Source organism: Marmota marmota, unplaced genomic scaffold, assembly GCF_001458135.2.
Source record: "Marmota marmota marmota unplaced genomic scaffold, marMar, whole genome shotgun sequence".
Taxonomy (NCBI): domain Eukaryota; kingdom Metazoa; phylum Chordata; class Mammalia; order Rodentia; family Sciuridae; genus Marmota; species Marmota marmota.
The window spans coordinates 20,399,541-20,420,531 of NW_026000221.1; the positions used below are offsets into that span (position 1 = coordinate 20,399,541).

The window sequence follows — 20,991 nt, forward strand, 5'->3', positions numbered from 1 at the left end:
TTTTTTTTTTTTTTTTTTGAGACAAGGTCTCACTAAGTTGCCCAAGTTGGCCTTGAATTTGCGATGTCCTGCCTCCTGAGTAGCTGATATTACAGGTGTATGCCACTGTACTCAGCAGATCTTATAAGTTCCACTGTCCTAAAATGAGACTTAGAAGTTGCCTTTGATGATTTGGTTAGTGAAATGTTTTTTGTTTCTTTCCTTGATACGACCTGAATCACCATGTTTCCACTGGTGAAAACTAGACTTCTTTATGTTTTTCAAAGCCCTGTGGCATTTCTATCCAGGTTCTATTCCTATTTGAAGGATAGGGTAAGAAACCACTAATGGTATTATTGTGGTTTTGTTACTAAAATAGGTTCAAAGTAGTATTATATTTTGGGTACTGGTACTGGGAATTGAACCCAGTGTGTTTTATCACTGTGCTACATCTCCAGCCCTTTTTATTTATTTTATTTTTTATTTTTGAGGGGATGCTGGAATTGAACTCAGAGACACTCAATCACTGAGCCACTTCCCCAGCCCTTTTTTGTATTTTATTTAGAGACAGGGTCTCAGCTCCTCACCATTATTGAGGCTGGATTTGAACTCAGGATCCTCCTGCTTCAGCCTCCCGAGCCGCTGGGATTACAAGTGTGCGCCACCAAGCCAAACATCCTTTTTATTTTTAATTTTGAGATAGGGTCTCATTTAAATTTCTTAGGACCTCGCTAAGCTGGCCTCAGACTTGTGATCCTCCTACCTCAGCCTCCTGCATTCATGTACCACTNCGGCTCCTCGGTGGGCCGGCGCCGCCTCGGGTCTAGGGTGGGAGGCACAGGCCCCCCTCTCGCACATGTCCTGTTCCTCTTCCCTGCCCACCTCCCCACCCCTGTATCCCGGCTTTGCACACCGCTCGTCTCCAGAGATTTGCTGCTGCTGCTGCTGCTGCTTTTTTTTGCTTTGTGGGGGTGCGGGGGGTCGAGGAGAAGTGTAGGGTCCAGGGACCAGACCCTGGGAGTGAGGGAGCAGTTCCTCCTCCTCCTCACACTTTTGGGTTTCTATTGGGGTGGGAAGTCAACAGCTGTCCCCTTGAGCTATTAAAATTCGCTGCCTTTTTAGTTTTCTGAAATGAGGCTGGGTGGGAGGAAAATTTTTAAAGACGTCCAGATTCACTGTCTGCCTTAAGGATGTGGAATAGGCAGGTGCTGGTGGAGCCACGGGAAGAGCGGGCACCCTCTGGGCCTCCAGGTGGATGCTTTACTTGACACCCTAGATTGGCTCAGTGCTGTCTTCCTGCTCCCATCTCCTCGTTGGGAGCTCTGCAGAATGAAGGGAGCCAGGTTTATGCCGTGGCTTTCATTTAGGGAATGAATTGTGGCATGATATATGGACACTTCCAAATGTTTGATTGGTGGAAACATTTAGACTGGGTGTACAGTGGGCATAGGGTTAGTTAATCCCAAATCCTGGCATTTATTTGTGTCTCTTGCCTTCCACAGTAATCAAGATGATTACCAACTTGTTCGGAAACTTGGTCGTGGGAAGTATAGTGAAGTATTTGAGGCCATCAACATCACCAACAATGAAAGAGTGGTTGTAAAAATTCTCAAGGTGAGTGTCTTACGAGTGGCATTGCAAATATTTTTTTTTCCACAGGTCAAAAGGACATAAGCTGCTCTTGCCACCTTCTAGAATGAGCAGTGCAAACTATTTCATGTATCTTTTGTCGGATGTTACTCCTTTCCTCCTCCCACCCCATTTTCCTGTGAACTTTTGAGAAAATATGCAGACTAATCTCAAATCTGAGCTGTTAGCTCAGGAACATCCTTGTTCTGAAGTATAAATTAGGGATTCCCAAAACTAATTCCAAAATGGTTATTTGTCCCAAAATAAATAGGTATTCAAAGGAAAGAAAGTCTTTTAATGGGAGATTTCCATCAATCCAAAGGCTCTGTGATTTTTGTGTTTGTTACTTTTGGTTCTGAGTTATTCCAGAAAAAAAGTTGTTAAAAACTAGAGTGGTTTCAGAGATAACTTTGAAGTCCAAATAAAAGGAGACTCCTTCAGTGAATTATCACTTATTTCTTCTTCTTTGGTAATAAAGTTTCAGGTGGAATGGATAGTTAGCCATTAGTGCGGGGGGAAATCTTATTAGGAAGCCAGTTAGCCGTTGTTTATTATCAGCTAGTAAAAGTAAAATTTGGAGCAACAGAAGACTGCAGTTCTAATCACTAAAATGAGAATTGGAACAAAAACTGTCCTAATGTCCGGTTTAGCAGTTTGATGACATGTCTTTTGTTATCTCTCAGATTAAGCATGATCTTAGTAAGCATCAAGAAATAGGTAAATTTTCCTTCAGGTAACTGATTGTGAGGTTTGATAATGTTTTATAGGGTATACTAAAAAGCAATACTTAGACTCTGATGGGTCCTCATTTTTGCCAGATTATTTAATGTATGTACATGTCATTTAGTGAAAGATCAAGAAGACCGAAGGGTACTCTTACATGTACTTGATTTCCATTGTGACGCCTTTTGAGAGGTTCTGTGGAGTAAGAATATGGGATTGAAAAGTTGCTCTTGTGTGTTGGGGCAGCTGTATAATATGAGGGGTCAAGTTTATGCACTCTGTCAATCTCTAGGGCCATCACTAAGCCCATCCAAGTCTAGTGATGAAGGAGCAGTACAGAGCCATAATTGAAGTTACCTGTGTTGTCAGAAACATTGGGGATGAAAAGTGGGCAAATGATGTTTAAGATATGAAGTTTGACTCCCCTCTTCCCCGAGTATGAGTTGTACCTATAAGGTGTATATATGTATATGTGTTTTTGTGTGTGTGTGCACACATATGTGCATGCATGTTTAAAACAAAAATATTTAAATGTTTCCTTTAGTCACATTGTCCAAGGAAGCCATGATTCTTTTATGTATATAAGCATAAATGTTTTTAATATAAGCTGCTTCCAATCATGAGCAAACATAAATTGAAGTTAGGACACAATCCACATCCCACTGCTGTACATTCAGAAGAATGAATAAAGCAATTCTAGAAAAATGCATAAACTTTTGTGCAATGGCAACATTTTAAATGTAAGTGTGCAGTTTCCTGTGGACTTTGTTGAAAAGAACAGCATTCAGGCACGTGTTTAAATACCAGTGTGTTCATTTAGGAAAGCATCACATTGCTCTTCAGTCATCCTTGTAAGAAACTGCCCTGACATTACATTGAAATGACCCTTGACTAGAACTCTTCTTGCCTATTTCTTCATGTCTCTTACTGCCCATTTCAACATTGAATTGTAGGATCTTTTTCTTTTCTTTTTCAGTGCTAGGGATTGAAATCAGGGCCTTCCATATGCTGGGCAAATACTCTACCACTGAACTACACTCAGTGGCCCCCTACCCCCCGCTTTTTAAAATATTTATTTTTTTAGTTGTAGTTGGACACAATATGTTATTTTACTTATTTACTTTTATGTGGTACTGAGGATTGAACCCAGGGTCTCACCTGTGCTAGGGGAGTGCTCTACCTCTGAGCCACAACCCCAGACCCCCTTTTTTAAAATTTTGAGACAGGGTCTCTAAGTTGCTGAGGCTGATTTCAAACCTGTGATCCTCCTACCTCAGCCTCCTGCATTCATGTACCACTGCACTTGACTAAAAGAACATGGTCTTTATCTGAGGTTATATTCCCTTACTCAAATAAGTTCAAGTTATGACTAATATCTACCATTGTGGTGTTTGGTTATAGGAAATTAAGTCATTAGCGGAGTATAAGCTCCTCAGTTTGGAATATAGAAAAGGCTTCCATTTCATATACCCTGGTTGTTTTTCAGCTGCAGAAGGAACTTAGTGTATTAAAGTTCATGGAGTAACCGAGACAAAGGGTACATTCCTTCAAGGACAGGATGTCTTTTTCAGTAAATACCATTTTATAACAGTCTTTCCATTTATGAGAATGATTGGATTCTGAGTGATCACCGAGAAATTTTATTTCATTTAATTTGCATTTGAGATTTCTAAGTATTTTGTTGATCAAAATGTATTCGAGCTATTAAGAGATTTTGTGAATTTAGGAACTGGTGAGGAAAATTTTACAGGCTATCCTCAAGTGGTATATTCACAGGCTAAAATCTTAAAACTTCCTAATCAGTAAAAAGGTTGTATATTTTTCTGACAAGAGTTTGTTTTGGGAATGGTGAGGATCTATAGAGCAGAGCAGAAAGCTCTGTGTCAAAAGTTTTATATTTTAATTTACTTCAGTGTCAAAAGTTTCATATTTTAATTCTGAAAAATCTATTCCTCAGTTCCTCTGTGATGTAATACCACTTAGAAAGCTATACACAGGCTGTGTGTGATGGCGCACGCCTGTGATCCCAGGGCTTTGGAGGCTGAGACAGGAGGGTTGTGAGTTCAAATCCAGCCTCAGCAATGGCGAGGCATTAAGCAACTCATGAGACCCTGTCTCTAAGTAAAATACAAAATAGGGGGCTGGGAATGTGGCTCAGTGGTCTAGTGCCCCGAGTTAATTCCCTGGCACCAAAAAAAAAAAAAAAAAAAAAAAAAGCTATCCACAGAAATGAAAACATTTAACCATTTTAGATAAATTTTAGCATTTTGTGGGTACTACCTGTATGTATGGATTTTCGCGCTTCTTGGGGTCTTTGGGATCTTTCAAATTAAACTGCTATTTGGTGAATAGTAGTCAAGAATAACACCATTGTATAGCTTTTTGAGCCAGTGCTACAATGACATGGAAATTCCCATATAATGCTTCCTTTTAATAGTATTATTTTATAACAGCTGGGCTATCCGTTTTTTTCCACAGAAATTAATTCTTGAAGTTAAAACAGAGAATGGTGGGATTAAAATGTTTTTTAAACATGTTTGCTGTATTTACAAATTCTTAAAAATTTTGTGTTGTCAGGAGGTAGCATTGATACAGATCCTTGATGACTTTATGGCGACTGGCAGTCTTTATGTTATATCCAAAGGATGTTTTCTACATACTGATATATTGCTTCCTTCTTTATTTCTGCTTTTTTTCAGAGGTAGGGTTTTTACCCTTCGTTTGGGTATGTGTACGTGTATCTTCCTAAAGCAACACATTAGTGGTATTTACATTTTTTGTGAATTCTAGTTTTCACAAATGTCTCATGGTATCAAGAGTTAAAACAGTATTATTAAAATATAGTAACATTAAAAATTGTGTGTGGACTAGTCAGTGCTGTTTCTAACATTGGGGTTAAAATGGGTTTCAGATGGAAAGTGTAGTTATCCTTTGTCAAACAGAATCACAGGGTATAGGAGCTTATAAGCGATTAGAACCCTAGTCTGTCTTTTATAGATAAACTAGGACCTAAAGAAAGGATGTGACGTGATCAAAGTTGCATATTAGTGGGTAGAGGCACTAGGTGTAGAACTCTGCATACCTGTCATTTAGTCTTGGTAGATCTGAGGAATACAGAACATTTGCTGAATATTTGATTTCTTGATGTATTGAAGTGTACTGGAAGGATTGGAGAATACTCACTAAAATCAAATGAAATTATCTCTGATTAATTTTTGGAGTTATTCTTCTAAGTATTTGACTTTGGTGGGTTGCTAGTTGAAGTGACAAATAGATGCAAACCCAGAGAGTTGTAGGCAGAGGGTCTCTATGATTAGCATCCCCAGCAACAAGTTTAATATGTAAGGGAAATACTATTTTACTTTCTTCATTTGAAGCCTCAGTGAGCATTATTTTTATGCTTTTTAACCCATTCAGTTTCTCCATGTCTCATTATCACTTGTCAGATTTTGTGGGGTTACAGTTTTATCCTTTTAATATATTAGAGCTTATTTGAAAGTGAATACGTGTGAAAAGAAAATCTTTTTGGGGGGTGGGGGGGATACCAAGGATTGAACTCGGGCACTCAACCACTGAGTCATATCCCCAGCCCTATTTTGTATTTTATTTAGAGACTGGCATCTCCCTGAGTTGCTTAGCACCTTGCTATTGCTGAGGCTGGCTTTGAACTTGTAATCCTCCTATCTCAAGCCTCCTGAGCCACCGGATTTACAGGCTACCACACCCAGCAAAAGAATATCTTGATAGAGAGTATTCATTCCTATGTGTGGAGCAGGCCTCTAGATAATTTTTAGATCCTAATTTTAGGATCTGCCATCTCATAATCTGGGTGGTATAGTATAAGACATGTTATACAAGGAAGGTAGAAGACTTGAACTAGTTTCTTCATACCCTTTGGCTGTTTTCTCATCTGTAAGAAAGGCAAATCATGAAATATAGATAAATGAGTAGGTAGATGATAGTGTTTTAATAATCCACAAAATATTTTTCTTTCCTGAGAGAATCTGGCCCAGGAAGTTGATTGCCCAAACTCAGATGTCATCTCAAATACTCAGAAACTGATGTTGAACAATTTAAATTCTTTGTGCCTCAGTGTCCTTTGAACAAACTATGTTAAATAGTACTCTTGCCAGAGGTTTGGATTTGCTGAAGACAGTGACGCATTGAGAGCAGTATAGTATGGTTTGTAATAACAGCATTACAGTTGGACCAAGTGAACGGTTTAAGAGGCAGAAACAATAGTAGTAAGGGTTGTAACATTCACTTGATGAGATTAAGCTGCCTTCCCCCTCACCTCTAATTTTTTAATTGGGGTAACATGCATATAGAATGTGCCATTTTACCCATTTTAAGTCAGAATGCATTCATAATGTTGTGTAACCGTTACCACCACCCATCTATGTAACTTTTCATCTTACAAAATTAAAATTGCTCATTCAACAGTAACTGTCCAGTCCTCCCTCTTCCCAGTTACTGAAATGACCATTCTACTTTTGGTCTCTATGATTTTGAGTGTCCTGAGTACTTCATGTAAGTAGAATCATTAAGGGTCTTTTTGTGGCTGACTTATTTCACTTAGCATGATTTCCCCCAAGTTCATCCATGTTGTAGCACATGTCAGAAGGTCTTTCCTTTTTAAGCCTGAATAATATCCCATTGTATGTATATATCACATTTATCTGTTTGACCATCAACAGACACTTGGGCTACTTCCACATTTTAGCTATTATGAATAACGCTGCTTTGAAAATGGGTGTATGAGTACCGCTTTTGGAATTGCTGGATCAGAAGGTAATTCTATTTTTAATTTTTTGAGGAATTTTCCGCGGTGGCTATTCCTTCCCAATAGCAGTGTACAGAGGCTCCTCTTCTCCACGTGCTCACCAACACTTGTTACTTTCTGGTTTTTATAATAGCCATCCTAATGGTGTGAGATGATATCTCATTGTCATTTTGATTTTATGCCTTTCCTTTTTAAATTAACAAAAAATATTTTTTAATCCTAAAAATGAATAGTTACCCTTAAGCAATTGATAATGTAATGATAATGATGAGACTTGAAAAAATAGTGAAGAAATTGCTGTGAATGATATTTATTGCTCGAATGATATTTATATTTAGGTCAAGTGCAGTGGGTTTCAGAGATGCTACCAAGATAATAAAACAAGTGCCATCATCCAGGCTGAACTTTGTTCCTTACTTCATCCTTCTTCATTCTTAGCAACCATTATCAATGGTAATTGTTTGATGCAGGTGATAAACTTAATATCTAGTAGGGTCTTCTTTGGTTTGATCTAGAATAACTAACCCAGTTTTGGAAGTTATAGGTTATTTTTCCTGTCTTGAATTTATCAATCCAAGAAATAAGTTTAAGTGGGATTTTTTTGCCTGTTAATATTTGGAATTTATTGAGGTCACAATTCTTATACTTTTCAAATGTAAGTTTGCAAGTTAATTTGTAATTAAATGCTAGTAATTGAAATCTTTCTCAAATCTGCCTTTAAGAGAAAAAGAAAAGCCAGTTGTGGTGGCGCATGCCTATGATTCCAGCAACTCCTCAAGAGACTGAGGCAAGAGGATTGCAAGTTCCGAACCAGCCTCAGCAACTTAAACCCTGTCTCAAAATAAAATATGAAAAAGGGCTGGGGGGTGTGACTCAGTGGTTAAGTGCAAAAAAAAAAAAAAAAAGAAGGAAAAAGAGCCAGGAGCAGTGGTGCATGCCTGTAATCCCAGCTACTCAGGAAGCTGCAGCAGAGGATCACAAGTTCAGAGTCAGCCTCAGCAACTTAACAAGGCCCTAGCAACTTAGTGAGAACTTGTCTCAAAATTTTAAAAAAGGCTGAGGATGTGGCTCATTGGTTAAATGTTCACTCTCTTGTACCAAAAAAAAAAAAGAAGAAGAAGAAGAAAAGGGAAAAAAGAACTAGGTAAATAAATGGGGCAGATTACGGATTTTGCCAACTCTTATCTTTCTAAGCAGACTGGCACTAAATTTATATTTTGTTTCAACGTTTTTGGATATCAGAAAGGAAAAAGTTCTCCCAAATAGCAAGAGCTGATCATCACATTGGTAGAAACCTTCTGGAAGACTCCTTCCTTCTTTCCTTTCTCTTTTTCCTCTTCTTCCTTCCTTCCTTTTTAAATTTCCAGAGCGCATGCACAAAAAATTTTAAATGTTTCTTTCCCTTTGAATATTTCCTATAAATGCCAAAATTTATTTATTTCTGAAACTTGATTTGCTACTTTAATTTCTTTTTTAACTTTTTAAAAATATTTTTATTTATTTCTTTTTATGTGGTGCTGAGGATCGAACCCAGTGCCTCACATGTGCGAGGCAAGCACTCTACCACTGAGCCATAGCCCCAGCCCTTCTCTTTTTAACTTTTTGCTGCTTTAATGGACTTCGAGATTTTTGGGGGGGGGGGATGGGGTGGTTTTGTTTGTTTATTTTATAGTACCAGGGATTGAACCCAGGAATGCTTAACCACTGAACCACATCTCTAGCCCTTATTTATTTGTTTATTTGTTTGTTTGTTTGTTTTGAGACAGGGCCTTGCTAAGTTGAGGCTGGCTTTGAACTTGAGATCCTCCTGCCTTAGCATTTTCTGTGCATGGGATTACAGGCATGCACCAGTACATCCATCTGGATTTTGGGTTTAATAAAAAAAAATAGAGGGATTTGGAAAATAGCTAAGCTAATTCAGTTTGAATATTTTCAACAGGTATTCTCTGAACTGAAGTAAATGAACCCTATGAGAGACTTTTTGTGTAGCATACAAGATGAAATCATGAGATCTTTGTGGAAATCATGTGGTTTCTGCATTTTGTGTAACTGGTAGTGAATGGGTGTAAACTCTAGACAGGAGAGTCAAAGCATCTTTATTTCTTTGAAACTTAGAATTTATCTTTTTTGGGGGATGTTAATGAGCCTCTCATAAATTCTGACTTTTTCTCTCTGATTCCATTTGTAGAATTAAAATGGTCTCTTTCACTCCATCTGACTTTCTCAGGTTTGGAAATAAACTGAGGCTAAAGAGAGCTGTCTGGAGCTTGTTCTTGATGGGTTGGAGGGAATGTCCTGGGCTGCAGGTCACTTTCCTTTTTGTAACTCTTTGATCTTTTGTCAGCATATGAGGACTCTTAACTGCTGTACTCAATTATGCCACTTTAGAATTGCCCTGCTATTCTCAATCTCTAATTTGGATAGTTTTTGGACAAGTGACATTTGGCAACAAAATATGCTTCAGTTGCTCTGAGTTGCCTTTAGATATGTTGAAGGATAGCTTGATCTTAACCTGGTTGTCCAGGAACTATGCACCTGCCTGACCTGTTGCTGAGTAACAGGAGAGAGTGGAGGGCTTTATGTGGGCAGCATCATAAAGATAACTTATTTAGTGAATTACCCTGTGAGGAGTTAAGGATGCTCTTAGTAGAAGAAGAGGTTGCTTATTGTAAACAGGCTTCTGGCTGTGGGTCTTTTTCCCCCTAGAGTTGTGGATGACAACTCTAGAATTTTCTCACATTGAAAGTTATTTAATACAATGGTAGCATTGGCTGATTTTATACATACAAGATAGCCAACTTTTATTTTTCCTTTAATTTCGTGATATAATTTTAGACTTTAAGAAAAGTTACAAGTATTTCCATATACCTTTCACTTAGTTCCTCAAATGTTAATGCTTTATCCTTCTTTGTTTTCATATACATACCATGTATTTGCATGTGTATGTACATACAGACACATATTTAGTTTTTCTGAAGTGCTTGAGAGTAAATTGTAGCCATCCTAACTACTTCGGCATGTGTTTCCTTAAAGACAAAGACAATTTCTTACCCATGCTTCCATGCTCAGAAATCGGAAGTTAACATTAATTCAGTGCTTATAGCTAATCTATAGCCTTCGTTCACATTTGCAGTTGTGCCTATAATGTTCTTTATAACAAAGAAAATCTCAGATCATGTGTTACATTCAGTTGTCACATCTTTCATATCTGGAAACTGTTGCTCAGTCCATATCGTCACATTGGCATTTTTGAAGCTTATAGGCTAGTTATTATGTAATATGTCCTTCCCTGCTTGGCTTTGTTTTTGTTTTAAATCAAATTGTGTAGTACTTCATTTTCTGAAAACAATGAAGTTCATAATTATGAAAAGGAGACTAAGGAGTAAAGTGCCTGAGTGGAGATGGGGCCAGGGACACAGCAGCCAGACCTGCTGTACTGGGAACCCTGGCAAAGTAAACAGTGACATTGTCTTTCACAGCTGACTTGCAAGGATGCAGCTAGAGTGCAGGTGCTCTGTTTCACAGTCTTCTCCTTTCCTCTTTTAATTGTTGAGAGCTGTGTGTCAGGGACCAACAAAAGATAATGGTCTTCTCAGCAACATAGCAAGGCCCTGTCTCAAAATAAAAAACTTTAAAAAGGACTAGGGATATGGCTCAATGAACTAACGCCCCTGGGTTCAAGTATGGTTAAAAAAAAAAAAAATTGATGATCTCTGGTATATGGTTGTGTTACTGTTCCCTGAACCCCTGCAACAGCTTTTGAGTTCTTGTTTTAACATTTCATACCAGACCCCACTGGCCTCTAGTTACCTATGCTATTGTAACAGTGTTTCAGCGATACAAAACTCCTTTTCCCCTTAGGTTTTTTTTCCCCCTCAGCCACTCTGGAGTACAAAAACACAGCATGGAATACTGTGGCATACAGAATCAGACCCCCAGATTTGATTCCTGGCCCCCCTCTACTGTTAGCTGTGACCTCCACTCTGCTGACTCTACTGCATAGAGGTTTTATGAAGATTATATTTACTACTGCCTAATAATTTGAAAATAATGGTGGTAACAGTGCTTACTATATGCCAATCACTGTTCTAAGTGCCTTGTAAAGCTTACTTGATTGAGATACCCTTATTTTTTCAGAGCTGCTTTTAGTCTTCAAATTCTTTGGTCCATGTAAGACAGGAAATGGTATGTGTAATGAGAGTATTTCTAATTAATGTCTTTGATTTTTCTATCTAGCTGTTTGATAGCTTAGCAGATAGTAGAGGTTTTCAATCACTACTTATCCAATCAGTTTTCTCCTTTGCTGATCCAACATCTTTCTTTAGGAATAGAATCTGTTGGGAAATTTTACAGGCTCTGTGCTGATTTCAGATTCTAGATATTAAGGAAATGGGAGTGGCAACAGGAAATGGGAGCCAGCAGCTGGGAAACAAGTTTGTAACTTGATGTCAGTGAACTGGTCTTCAATCCTGGAAGTCAAAATTACATGTAACTCATTGGAAGAGCACCCCATTTTGTTTCAGTTTTTCCATTTGTACATCCTTGATATGCAGCTGTTCAGAGCTTGAATACTTTCCATTTGACAGTTATCTAGTAAACATTTTATTTTTTGAAGTGTGACATGGGTGTTCAAAAATTTTAAGTGCCTTAGATATAACTACTTAAACATCTTGACACATAGATTATACAAGTCTGTAAATGATTTAACTTAACTTTAAAAGTTCTTGTGGGCAAGCCCATTTTGTCTCAGTTTTTCTCTTCTGATTCAGGCATGCTCTTTTAATACATCCCAGTCCATAAGGTAGCATATGAACCATGTGATTGGCTTACATTGTTTTCAGGTTGTATTTATTATAAACTTCAAAAGGAGTCTTACTTCTGATTACTCTTGTGTATTTAAGCCAGTGAAGAAAAAGAAGATAAAACGTGAGGTTAAGATTTTGGAGAACCTTCGTGGTGGAACAAATATCATTAAGCTGATTGATACTGTAAAGGATCCTGTGGTAAGTGGCTGATGGCTGAGAAGTGCGCTAATGGACCGGAGGTGGGGGGTGGTTGTTGAATATACAGAGCCTCAAGGTGCACAGTGTGTTTACTGGTGAATAGTTTTGAACACCAGACAAAAATCGAGATGGCCCAGTGATAAGGTAGCCACCACTATTTTTATAAGAATATAAAAGGATATTCAGAAAAACCCTTGTCCTGTGTTATCATTATTTTGATTTAGCCCACAAATGTTTGCTGTGTAGCTCCCGTGAGCCTCTGCTTTTGTCCTTTTTTTGAAAGCTTATTACTGCCAGTTTGCATTACCTTACCTCACTTAGTAAGCTTGACATTTGAAAACCTGTATTTACACAAGGAAATACTGGAGTATCTCTGTGTGGACACCTGGCATGTAGAGCTGAGCAAGTCACAGCCCACTAACCCCTTGAGGTCAAGAAGCCTGCTGCATCTTATAACTAGTCTTTAATTCCAGAGTAGATGCTACTAAAAGTTTTACCAATCAAAATAGTTTTGTGAAAATGCTTAATTTTTAGCCATTTTAGATGTGCTGTTTAATTTTGTTTTCTCTCCCTGGGGAGTAACTTAGCCTTAAGTTAGGACACCCACACACTTATATATACACATGTACTTTTATATCACTTTCTATCCCATTTCTGAACTCTGCCTTCTGTACCCCAAATATTTCCATGACTATTTTCTGTTTATTTAAGAAGTAGGTCTTTGTTTCTGTCTGCTATAGCGCATGTGGTGTAGTAGCTAATATGTATTGAGTGCTTATTGCAGGCCAGGCACTATTCAGAGGATTTAACTATATTGCATCATTTAAAAAAGCCTCAAACAATCCAGAGGGGTAGTTGCTGTCATTGTCCACATTGTAGTGATAAAAACAAAAGTCTACAGAAGTAATTTGCCCAAGGTTACACAGTATTGTTGAGTAAGAAAAGGTTTTTTTCCGGGCTGGGGATGTGGCTCAAGTAGTAGCATGCTCGCCTGGCATGCGTGAGGCACTGGGTTTGATCCTCAGTACCACATAAAAATAAAATAAAGATATTGTGTCCACCTAAAGCTAAAAAATAAAATAACTCCTCTTAAAAAAAAAAAAAAAAGAAAGAAAGAAAAGATTTTTTCCTGTGGACCCTGGAAAGACCAAAAAGGGATGGTTGTATGCCAAAATGTATCTGATTGTCATTCAAAATATAGTCCATCCTGCATGGTGTTGCACGTCTGTAATGCCAGTGACTTGGAAGGCTGAAGCAGAAGAGTCACAAATTTGAGGCCTGCCCAGGCAACTTACACCCGGTTTCAAAAAAAAAAAAAAAAAAAAATTTTTTTTTAAAGGACTGGGGATATAGCTCAGTGGTTGAACACTTGGCTAGTGTGTGTGAGACCCTGGACTTGATCTCTAGTATCACCAAAAAAAAAAAAAAAAGAAATATTTATACATATACATCCAACCTGCTAAGTTCAGACTGATTTAATAATGACTAGCCCAGGGCTGTCTAATGTTTGAAAATGGCCTACATTAAAAATGAGTGTTTCCCATTTTTAAGATATTTTTTAAAAAAGAATACATACATGAAAATATGTTTTCAGAAGAATTTTTAAAATGTGAGCCAGTGCCATAACATAGTATACCAGGAGTATCTTTTTTTTTTTTTTTTTTTTTTGGCACCAAGTATTAAACCTAGGGGTGCTTAACTACTGAGCCACATCCCTACCCTTGCCTCGCTGAATTGCTGAGGCTGGCTTTGAACCTGTGATCCTTCTGCCTTAGCCTCCCCAGCTGCTAGAATTGTAGGCATGTGCCATTGCACCCAGCTCACCAGGAGCATCTTCATTTTTTAAAAAAATTAACAGAATTCAGTATTACTTAGTATATTTGTAATTTGTTAAAGTGTTTGTTTTACTACTTCATAGAACAAATTGGAGTAGATGAAAAGCATCAGGGAATCCTCATCCCCTAAGTTTGAGAGGATCAAACTTAGTCCTGAGTCCATAGAGCATTCTGATGGTCTTGATGAAACCTTTAAAATTTGGGACAGGTAAAAAATCATTTGTTCGCAGCTGCTGCTTGAGCTGTGCATTGTCCTGGCAAAGACCTGCGTGCATGCTCTGTGCCCTATTTCCTAGGTAACTTTCACCTAGTCCTGAAGCAAATGTTGTCAGCAGTGAAGATTTCCAAGATGGCTTTTTGTCGGTGTTGTTTCTATAACCCAAGCCTCTGCTTTTCTCCCGATTTTGAAAACTTATTACTGCCAATTAGCATTATTTTACTTCTGACATTTTGAAAATCTGTACTTCCATAGGAAGTATTAAACATTTTATACTTATTGCTTTAAAGACTATGGTGCTTTTAAAAATTTGATTAAGTATGATTTTTTGGGGAACATTGTCTTCTAAAGTGAGATATTCTAACTGGGGCAGTAATTTCACAAGGTAACTTATTGATAGTTTCACAGATAGTTACATTTTCTTTTGGGGGCCCTGAAAAGATTTGTAATAGATTCCCAAGACCTATGAAAATTCTGTCAAGTGCATCTTGCTTGCTAAACCTAGATGACATGTGTCACTCCTTTTGTAGTTGGCAAATTGAAATATTGCAGAGTGGAAATCTTCATGAAATCAGACATCATAAAAATTTAAGAAAATATTTTTTAACAGACCATCCTTGATGATTGAGTCCCTTTTCATCTTAAATGAAATTTAGAAATGGACCAGTATGGCAAAAACAAATTACATTCATTACTGTCTGAATACCTAAAAAGCATTAATATTTTCTCTTACAGTCAAAGACACCAGCTTTGGTATTTGAATATATCAATAATACAGATTTTAAGGTACGTGTACATTTTCTTCTGATATAGGGTTGTGGGAGGGTGGAGAGCTGGTGATGAGTACAGCTGGAATTCCAGGACACAGAGGTGCCAGGGATGTCCTTGTGAGAGTAGGAATAACAGATTGGATTCTTTACACAGGAATACAGGGTGCAGAAAGTATTGGATTCTTGCATTTGGTGAAGTTATCACCCTTTGTCTGGCTTACTCTGAGAGTAACTGCCCATCTGGGTCTAACCTAATGCTTCCTGTTTTAGACAATAGTTTTATGTAGATGTTAACTTTGATTTTTATAAGAAATCTTACATTGCTGATGGGAGGGATAAAGTGATTTAGGGCCCTTGGGGGGAAAGGCGGTATATTGAATTGGAGATGTGAAATGATGACTGTGTGTTCATATACACCAAGCAAGCAAATCGTACTGAAACCTAGTTATTAGGAGTCACTGCTTTAGAGGAGCCCTGTCATGGGATATTTATATTTTCTTATAATGTGTATTGATTTAGATTTTGAAATGTTCTTTTAAGAGCATGGTTTTGAACTTTTTTGATGAATTTCTTCTTATTATTGTTCAAAAACTTTTTTTTTTTTTTTTGGTGTGTGTGTGTGTGTGAGTTAGATGCTAGGGATTGAACCCAGGGCCTTATGCATTTGAGGCAAGCACTGGACCAACTGAACTATATCCCCAGCCCCCAAAACAAACTTTTAACTTCTGATAAGACTTTGGGGTTAGACATACTGGTAGAAACCCATTTTTAGTGCATAATTTGAAAATATAAATAACAAAATATTGGTGTTGATTTTCAGCAGGATTTAAAGGACTGTAGGTGATCATAACTCTGGCACTGAATCAGAGACATGATTTTTTTTGCTATAGTCCTACTATCGGGAGTGGTGCTTTGAGTGAAAATATAAATCCTCCGTTTAATTTTTCTTAGGTAACTATTCTAAAGTAAAGTTAGTGGAAAATAAGCAAAAGAAAGAAGAAAAAATTTTCAGTTATAAAGCAATAAGTAGTAAGTTTTATATACCACATAGCATTTTCCATGGGTAACTGATATTCCTGTTAATGTGAGTCACTACAGATGAAATCTTCAATGAACTCTAAAAAGTGGGATGTAAGCTGGGTATGGTAATGCACCACACCTGGATTCCCAGCTACTCAGGAGACTTAGAAGAAGAATCCCTGGTTTGAGGCCAACTGGACAACATAGTGAGACCCTGTCACCAAAAAAAAAAAAAAAAAAAAAAAAAGGCCAGGGAGGGATTGTGAATCTCTTCCATCCCGTAGCAGAGGATTTAGCTGGTAGAGTACTGTGCCATGTAGCCGATCCTGTGAATCACCCAGGTCTGTCAAGATGTACATGAGTGGGAATGTGTATTCCTGTCCTAGAGTGCCAGACAGACTTTGATAAAACCATTTTCCTAATGCTGAAATTTAAAAACTGCTCACAATGCAGCATCATAGTGTATGTAGATCCCTTCGATTAAAATACCTGTGCTTTATTAATGAGTTTTTACCAGCTGTCTGGTCACATGTGTAAAATTTCACAGCAGCAATTTGTGTTTCTTAAAGGTGACATCTGTCTTCCTGGTTGATGTTAACAACATGGAGATCAGTTAGCAGGAATTCTCATTCCCTGGAAAATTGTATTACTCTGGGTGGGACTTGAAGCCTGGGGTGTTTTGAAGAAGACACACATTCTCCTTCTTTAAAAGGTCATTGGGATCAGTGTTTTTTGATGCATACATCTCTGAAAATATCTGTAATTTATCCTTTTGATTTGTAAAGAATTCTAGACTGAAATTCAGAATTTCCTCCGTTTTGAAAAGATTGTTCCAGTATTACCAGTAAAGCCATTCCAGTTGTATCTGACGTGATTTTTTTTTTTTTCCCTTGAAGATTTTAGGATTTTCTCTTCATTCCCAGTCTTCTGAAATTTCACAATGATGTGCCTTCCTGTGGGTTCCTTTTATCTTTTGTTCTGGATGCTTGCTGGGTTTTTTCTAAAAATTCATGTTCTTCATTCTGGGAAAATATTTTTAATGTTCTTTGATTTTTCTCCCCTTTCTTCTTTGTTCTCACTTTCTAAAACTCATTCAAATGTTAGATTTCATATCTTAGAAGTCCATTTCAATTTTTGAACCCTTAAAAATAGTCTTTTTCTTTTATGTTTTATGTAATAGCTTTATTTTCTTCATACATTTTCTCTATTTTTCTTCCAATTGCTTTGTGATTATTATTTGTCTCTATGATAATTGTTTGAAATATTATGGTTCATATTTTGGAGTAATGCTCTGAAAAGCAGTCAGCTTCTATCTCGAGGACATAGCTTAGCCCTGTATCTGCTGGCATCTTAGTCTTAAGTTGATGAGAGCTATGGGGGGTGTTAAGAGACTTACACTTAATTCCTCGTTTCCAGTGTGGTCTTTAAACCCGTTTTCTGTTTTCAACTCACTCTGTTTACTCTCTTTCATCCTGAGCCTTTCTGTAGTTCTTCAGTTTGTAGTTTTATATTCTGGGCCTAATTCACTATTGGCAGAATTTTTAGCTTTTTTTGGTCTGTAGAATTAGCTGGACATTTCTAGCTTTGGAGTGTTGTCTCTTCCTCCCTGAGTTCTTGAGAGTTCTCTCTCCTTTTACTGTTATTCCCCCGCTCCTTTGATTGTTATTTTAGAGGAGCTTCAGAAAGAAGCAGAGGTGTTTGATCTGTCATGTTTAATTGGAGGTCCCCTTGAATGTTCAAGTCATGACATTTTAGTTCACTTACAAGATTATTAAATATCAGGTAGTAGGTGTGTATTCTGGAAGAGCAAAATAATGGCAGGAGAGTTACTTTTTTTCCCCCAGATAGTATGATAGGCATAGTCTGTTGGTTTAATGTCCTAATGTCCTTTAGGCTTATGTGTCTATCTTACTAGGAAAGTCTCTTTTTCCTTTTTTTTTTTTTTTTTTTTTTTTTGGTTTTAACTATAAAGGATATTGATAATTGCTTTTAAGGTGTCACCCAGAGAGTTTGTCACTGGCGTAAGAACAGGATAAATCAACAGTGGTGGCAGCTGGGGATGCAGCTCAGTGGTAGAGTGTTTGCCTAGCATGTATATATATATAAGGTCCTGGGTTCAGTCCCCAGCATGGAGTGGGCGGGATACTACAGCTGCAGCCCATTCTTTTTAGTACTTTTTATTGGCACAATTAATAATTAATTTCCTTTTATTGTTAGAGTCCTCTGATTTTGTATCAAGGTTATACTAACTTTCATTTTCTTGTTTTAATCTCTGAAAGTACATATAAGAGAGGTAAATCCAGGTAGGTGTCTGTTAGAGGTGGGAGGAAAACTTTGGACTGTACATTCCTTTTAAAAATATACTATAGGGGGCTGGAATTGTGGCTCAGAGGTAGAGCACTCGCCTAGCATGCGTGAGGCACTGGGTTCGATCCTCAGCACCACATAAATATAAAGACATTGTTTCCACCTATAACTAAAAAAAAATAGGTTAAAGTCTTTCAAGGTTTTCTCTTCACAGTCTGTTTGGATAATATTTCTAAAGTTATTCACTTTAAACTTTATTGTCATGAAGTTATTGATAAAATTCTCTTTAAGACTTAAATACTCTATCTGTAGTTAGGCTTTCCTTTAAATTTTAAACATTATCCATGCCTTTGTTCTCTTTTTAAAACTTTTTTAGGTAAACCTTGCTAGATCTAGATCTCTTACCCTTTCAAAGAACCAGCTTTTGGATTTATTGTTCACCTTTATTCTTGTTATTTTTTGTATTTCATTCTCTTTCTTCTGCTGTCTTAATTGTTTTTCTTCCTTCAATTTTCTTGGGCCTCCACTGGTTTTTCTCTGACTGCTTGAGTTGGAGTCAGCTCATTTGATTTGTTTCAACTTTCCTTGATTCATAATACATGTGCTTAAGTTTATATACCTCAAGCACCATTTTAGATGTATTCCATGGTTGTTGAACTCTATTTCTAGATAGTTGTTTAAATTATAAATGCAAATTCCAAACTTGAGGATATGGATTTTACCTTCTAGACTTTTTCCATTAGAAATTTTATTTTGTCACATTTGCAGTTATTTTTCTTCCTCCCCTTTCTATCTCTTTTGTCTTTTTGCTGAGTCATCTTGAAGCTTCAGATGAAAAGGTATCATCATGATATTCCTCCACTCCTGAAGATGTCAGCACTGGCATCAGGTCATTCTCCTGCATAACCACAATGCCATTCATACACCCAAGAAATTTAATATTTATGATAATGCCATCTAGTATAAAATCCATATTCAAAATTTCACCATAATTATCCCAGTAATATCCTTTTTTCCTGTGAGTTTGTTGGTCAGAATCCAACTTTTTTTTTTAAGAAAATTATTATTTTATTGTTGATTCCTAATTTGATGGCACTGTGTTCAGAGAACATGATATATACAGGTGAACATCCTTAATCTAAAATACTCCACAGTTCAGAACTTTTATAAGTACTCATGTGATGCCATAGGTGGAAAATTGAAATCACCATGAAATAGAGTTTCATGCACAAGATTATATAAAGTATTATATAAAATTACATTTTTATACAGTCTCTGTGTAAGGTATATGTGATACGAATGAATTTCATGGTTAGATTTGAATATCCCCAAGGTGCTTTGTTATACCTACACAAATATTACAAAATCTGAAAACTGAAACATTTCTGGCCCCAAGGATTTCAGATTAAGGGAACTTCAGCCTATATAATGTTGATTATTTGAAATCTGTTCATCTTTGCTTTGTGATTTTAGTGCATGGTCATTTTTTATACCATACTTGTTAGTTCAATTGTTAGCCTTGACTTTTCCCTTATAGGTTAAATCAGGGGAAGAAATGAACTGTAATCATAGGTCATTAACATTGTTTTGTCATTTTCTTGTAAGACTTCAAGAAAATAAGTGATATTTTCAATTTATTTATTTGTTCCATTACAGATTTGTTCTAGTTTCCTAAATTTCTAGAAATGTTGGCCTTGGTTTTATTCTACATTTTGGAGGTTACAGGTTAAAAACAGCTAAACTGATAACTGTGATTTAAACACCTCTTTCACTTTCACTTTAAATCTCCCCCCCCCCCCCCCCCCCCCCCCCCCCATGTGGCCAGCCCTGGAAATTATGGACATAGGGCTATGTAAGGGAATGCCTCAAATGACAGTTGGGCATGGGCCTTGATCTGGCCTTGATCTCCTTAAGACACAGCTGCATCTGAAGAGCTGCCTGAACGTGCAGCAGGAATGAGAGAGATCCACTGGTGGCCATCCTATGGTGTCTGTGGCTTGAGATCCAGGAGGCCCTGAGCCAGGCGAGCAAGTTGCAGCATCTGCCATTTTCTTCCTATCTGCCCCCTCTCCCCCTTTTGTGTGGTGGTACTGGGGATTGAACCCAGAGGCACTCTACCATTGAGCTATATCCCCAGCCCTTTTTATTTTTTGTTTTGAGACAGGGTCTTGCTAAGTTGCTGAGGCTGGCCTTAAATTTGGAATCTTCTTGCTTTGGCCTCCTGAGTTGCTATACACCACCACACCCAGCCACCTTGAGCCCTTTAGATCAGTCCTGTAGTGGAACTGATTTCTAGAGAAATACCAGTGTATTTGAGAATTTGCAGCCAAACGAGGACCAGTGAATAGTTTTTCATTGGTACCGTCATAATCTTTCTGGAAGCATTGGCTGTTTTTTTGGTTTTTTTAATATTTATTTTTTAGTTGTAGTTGGACACAATACCTTTGTTTTATTTATTTTTATGTGGTGTTGAGGATTGAACCCAGGGCCTCACACATGCTAGGAAAGCAATCTACCACTGAGCCACAACCCCAGTGTTTTGTTTCTGATAAGTCATTCTATGATTATATGAGCAAAGCTATATTCCTGCCAATATTTATATTTTGTTGTTTAATAATATTCTACACATAGCTAGAGGGAAAGTATGGTCCCTTTGGAGTTTCCCTTTTGAATTTGTTATGGACTCTTCTAGGTGTTTTTTTTTTTTTTTTTTTTTTTTTTTTTT

At 37.4% G+C, this 20,991-nt stretch overlaps 1 protein-coding gene across 1 annotated transcript in view; it reads left to right on the forward strand.

The window, feature by feature from the left end:
- The first annotated feature begins 1,486 nt into the window (after window positions 1-1,486).
- Window positions 1,487-20,991, forward strand: part of Csnk2a2 (casein kinase 2 alpha 2) — a 36,138-nt gene continuing 16,633 nt past the window's right edge. Inside the window, exons 1-3 of the mRNA XM_015488660.2 lie at window positions 1,487-1,593; window positions 12,016-12,117; window positions 14,905-14,955. The gene's annotated coding sequence lies outside the window, so the exon portion shown is untranslated. The remainder of the gene's footprint in view (window positions 1,594-12,015; window positions 12,118-14,904; window positions 14,956-20,991) is intronic.